The sequence below is a fragment of the Choloepus didactylus genome, chromosome 13, assembly GCF_015220235.1.
Source record: "Choloepus didactylus isolate mChoDid1 chromosome 13, mChoDid1.pri, whole genome shotgun sequence".
In the NCBI taxonomy this organism is placed as follows: domain Eukaryota; kingdom Metazoa; phylum Chordata; class Mammalia; order Pilosa; family Megalonychidae; genus Choloepus; species Choloepus didactylus.
This window is the reverse complement of record NC_051319.1, coordinates 58,051,836-58,057,522: the sequence shown is the minus strand read 5'-3', so window position 1 is coordinate 58,057,522 and position 5,687 is coordinate 58,051,836.

Genomic DNA, 5,687 nt, shown 5'->3' with positions numbered 1-5,687 from the left:
TACGACGTAATCATGAACCACAAAATTAAAAAAATATATACATGGGACTTCATCAACATTAAAAACTTTTGAACATCAAAGGACTATATCATAAAAGTAAAAATACAACCTAAAAAAATTAAATTAGCATACTGGAAACTACATATCTGATAAGGGTTTAATAGATAGATTACATAAAGAATTCCTACAGCTCAAAAACAAAGAGATAACCCAATTAAAGTTGGCAACAGACTTCATTAACCATTAGGTAAATGCAAATCAAAACCACAATGAGACACCATTTCACACCCACCAGAATGGCTACAATTAGAAAAAAAAAAAAGAAAAATAACAACTTTTGAAGAGGATGTTTAGAAATGGGAACACATGTTCATTGTTCATAGAAATATAAAATGGTACAGGTGCTGAGAAAAATAGTTGGATCATTCCTCAGAAAGTTAAGTTTGGAGTTACCATATGACCCAGCAATCCCACATCTAGGTATATACCCAAAACAATTGTAAGCAGGGACTGGAACAGACATTTTCACACCAATGTTCATAGCAGTATTATTCACAATTTCCAGAAGATGGAAGCAACCCAAGTGTCCATGAACAGAGAATGGTAAACAAAATGTGATATACACATATGATAGGATATTATGCAGCCATGAAAGGGAACAAAATTCTAATGTGATGCATACATCACATTTGTCACAACGTATATAAACAATGAAGACACAAAATGACAATTATTGAATGATCTTACTGATAAGAAATAATCAAGCCAAGCAAATTCAGAGACTCAGTAACTAGAATACAGGTTACCTAGGGCTGGGGTGAGAGTAGGGAATGTGGAGTTAATGATTAACTGATACAGTTTCTGTTCTATACTCTATCATCTGGGTGATGACAAACATTTTGGTACTTGGTGGTGGGGATTGTAGGACAACATTGTGAATGTGGCTAAAAGGGGAAATTATAGGTTGTATATAAGTTTCTAGAATAATTATTTAAATAAACAACATAGGCCTAGACAACATAGGACTAAAAAATGAGCCCTAATTTAAACTGTGAACTATAGTTAATTGTATAGTTATAATAATATTACTTTATCACTTCTAACAATGTTCCCACATTTATGAAGTGTTAATAATAAGAAGCGCAGTGTATTTGAAGGGGGAGCTCTATGGAAACTATTTTTTTGCATGATTTTTCTTTAAACCTACAACTTCTCCAATAAAACAATTAAAAATAGAGGGCAAACTACTTCAAGGAAAGACAAGATGTGCAACTTTTTTTCTTACTTTTCTTCATTTTTTTTTTCTTTATTCCTTTGAAATAACTTCACTGCTAAAGGAAAGTTGCAAAAAAAAAAAAAAAAATACAAAAAACTAATCACAGAACTCTGAAATATCCCCTCACCCAGATAACTAAATTTATCAATTTGGGGTATTTTTTTTGACATTTTTAATTATCTATCTACCTACCTACCTACCTACCTACCTATCATGCAAACATTTGATGATGTTTAGATGATTGAGCATCTAGGTTACATACATGCTGCTCTTCTAACACTTAACACTTCGAAGAACATTTCTGCAGAACAAGTACTTTCAATACGTAACCAAAGCTAATAAGTTCAAGAAATTTCACTGTAATAATTAAAGAGCATACAGTCCAAATTCTACCTTTTTTTGTGTGTTGCCCTTAAAATGTCCCCTCCCCCCCAAGGGAAGATTTTTTTTTTAAGTTTTATTTAACTAACATATATATGAAATAAAATTTCTTCCTTTAACCCCATTCTGGTATATAATTCAGTGTTGTTAATTACATTACAATGTTGTGCTATCATCACCATCATCCATTATCAAAACTTTTCCATCATGAAAGACAGAAATTCTGTTCCAATTAAGTTTTAACTCCCCATTACCTATCCACAGTTAATTTGTTTTCTACAAATTCTATAAAGTTGCTTGCTCTGATTACTTCATATCAGTGAGAGCACACAAAATTTGTCCTTTTGTATCTGGCTTATTTCACTCAATACAATGTCGTCAAAGTCCATACATACAGTCACATGTATCCGAATCGTTTCTTTTCTTTGCTGCATACTATTCAATTGTATGTATATACCACATTTTGCTTATCCCTGCATCTTTTGATCAACATTTGGGGTGCTTCCATCTTTTAGCAATTGTGAATAATGCTGCCATGAACATTGGTGTGAAAATGTCTGCTCAAGTCCCTGTCTCTGATTCTTTCCAATATATATCTATAAGAGGGATTGCCGAGTCAAATGGCAGTTCTATATTTACTTTCTTTTCCCATCAATAAAGAATGTGTGTTCCTGTTTCTCCATATCCTCTGCAACAATTAGTAGTTTTTCATTTTTAATAGTAGTCATTCTAGTGATATATTATGTAGTTTTGATTTGAATTTCCGTATTAGCTAATGATGTTGAGCATCTTTGTACTTGCTTTTTGACTATTTGTATATTTTATTTGGAGAAATGTCCATTAAAGTCAGTTGCCCACTTTTTGACTTTTTTCCATTTTTATTGTTGCATTGTAGGATTCATTATAAATTCTGGATATTAATCTATTACAAGATAATTGACTTCTAAATATTTTGTCTTTTCACTTCCATGAGGAAGTCATTTGATAGACAAAAGTTTTTAATTTTGATGAGGTCCTGTTTATCTATTTTAAATTTTATTATCATGCTTTTGGTGCAAAATGAAGAAATTATTGCCTAACACAGGTTCCTGAAGACGATTTCCTATATTTTCTTCTAGGAGTCTTATATTCCTGGTTCTTATACTTGGATCTTTGATTCACTTTACGTTTACTTTTGTATGTGGTATCAGATAGGTGTCTCTTTTCATTCTTTGGCATATGGATATCCAGTTTTCCCAGCACCATTGTTTAAGAGACTATTTTTTTCTGTATATAGAGGGCTAGGCACCCTTGTCTAAAATCAATTGGCCATTGATGTGAGGGGTCTATTTCTGAACTCCCAATTCAATTCCAATTATCTATATTTCTATCCTTTAGCCAATCTGATGCTCTTTTGACCATTCGTGTTTTGAAATAAGTTTTAGAATTGAAAAGTATGAGTCCTTTGACTTCTTTTTTAAATGAGTTTCTTCATCTGGTGCCCCTTACCATTCCAAATAAATTTGATAATTTTCTTTTCTATTTCTGCAAAGTAGACTTTTGAAATTTTGATTGGGACTGCATTGAATCTGAAATCATTTTGGGATCTTCTTTGATGTCTTAAGCTAAGTTTTGTCATTTTCCATGTATATGTCCTTTACATCCTTGGTAAAATTTATTCCTAGACATTTGATTCTTTTATTTGCTATTATAAATGGAATTTGTTTCTTGATTTCCAACTCAGTTCACTCATTACCAGTGTATAGAAGCAATACTGAGTTTTACACATTTATCCTGTACCCCACCACTTTGATGAATTTGTTTATTAGCTCTAGTAGCTTTCTTGTAGATTTTTCAGGAATTTCTATTATATGATCATGTCATCTGCAAATAGTGAAAGTTTTACTTCTTTCTTTCCAATTTGGATTCCTATTATTTCTTTTTCTTGCCTAATTGCTTTGGCTATAATTTCCAGTATGATGTTGAAAAGTACTGATGACATTGGGCAAACTTTTCTTGTTCCTGATCTTAGAAGGAAAGCTTCTGTTTTTTCACCATTGAGAATGAAATAATAGTTTTTCATATACACCATTTATCAGGTTGAGGAAGTTTCCTTCTGTTCCTTGTTTTCTAGTGTTTTCATCAAGAAGCAGTGTTGGATTTTGTGAAATCCCTTTTCAGCATCAAATGAAATGATTCATGTGTTTTTCCCTTCATTCAATTAATATGGTATATTATATTATTTGATTTGATTATGTTGAGCCAATCTTGCATATATGGAATGAATCTCACTTGATAATGTTGTATAATTCTTTTTATGTGCTGTTGGATTTTGTTTGCTGATATTTTCTTGAGGATTTTTGCACCTATATTCATATGACATATTTGTAATTTTCTTTCCTTGTGATATCTTTTGCATAGCTTTGTTATTAGGATTATGTTGGCCTCAAAGATTGAGTTAGGGGATTTTCCCTCCTCTTTAATTTTTTTGGAAGAGTTTGAGCAGAATTGATGTTAATTTTCTTGGAATATTTTGCATAATTTTCCTGTGAAGCCATTTGGTCCTGGGCTTCTCTTTGGTTGCAAGTTGTTGATTACTGATTCAATATCTTTATTTGTAAGTGGTTTGTTGAGATCATTTATTTCTTCTAGAGTCAGTGTAGGTTGCATGTGTTTTCTAGGAACTTTCTCATTACAGCTAGGTTTTCTGATTTGTTTGTATACAGTTGTTCATAATATCCTCTTATGATCTTTTTGTTTCCATGATGTCACTGGTAATGTCCTCACTATCATTTCTGATTTTAATTATTTACATCCTCTCTTTTTCTTTGTCAGTCTAGCTAAAGTTTTGTTGATTTTATTGACCTTTTAACAGAACCAATTTTATTTATTTAATTCTATTGTTTTGTTTCATTCTCTATTTCATTTATTTCTCTCCTAATTACTCTTATTTCCTTCATATGAGCACTTTTGATTTACTTTGCTGTTTTTTTTCTTTTTTTTTTTTCCCTAGTTTCTCCAGGTGAGTGCTTAGGTATTTGATTTGAAATCTTTCTTCTTTCCTCATGTAAACATTTAGGGCTATGAATTTGTTGTGTCCCATAAATTTTGCTATGTTATGTTCTCATTTTCTTTCATTTCAAGATATTTTATGATTTCCCTTGTGATTTATTCTTTGACCCATTGATTTTTGTAAGAGTCTGTTGTTTAACTCTCAGATACTTGTGGATTTTCCAGTTCTCTTTATTTTATTGATTTCTAGCCTCATTCCATTAGTCAGAGAAGATGCTTTGTATAATTTCAATCTTTACAAATTTATTGAGAATTGTTTTATGACCTAATGTGTGGTCTATCCTGGAGAATGGTGCATGGATATTTAAGAAAAAATGTTTATCTTGCTGTTTGGGGAGTGCAGTGTTCTGTATATATCTGTTAGGCCATATTGTTCATTATTGATCTTTTATCTAGATTTTATCTATTGATGAAAGTGGGTATTGAAGTTTCCAACTATTATTGTAGTGCTATCTATTCCTTTCCTCAGTTTTGACAGTGTTTGCCTCATATATTTTGGGGCACTGTGGTTAGGGGTATAAATGTTTATGATTGTTGTTACTTCTGGGTAGATTTTGTTAATACATAGTGTGCTTCTTTGTCTCTTATAACAGATTTTGACTGAAAATCTATTTTGTCTGATATTAGTATAGTTTTCCCAGCTCTCTTCTGGTTACTATTTGCATGGAATATCTTTTTCCATCCTTTCACTTGCAACCTATTTGTGTCTTTTGGTCTAAGGTGAGTCTTTTGTAAGAAACATATGGTTGTATCATGCTTTTTATCCATTTTCCCAATCTGTGTTTTGCTGGTTTGAATCTGTTATGTATCCCAGAAAAGCCATGTTCTTTTAATCCAATCTTGGATCTTTTAATCCAATCTTTTAATCCACAACAGGGGGCAGACTGATTGTGGCTGAGATCTTTTGATTAGGTTGTTTCCATGGAGATGTGACCCCATCTATTTGGGATGTGTCATGGTCCCCTTGCTGGGGTTCTCT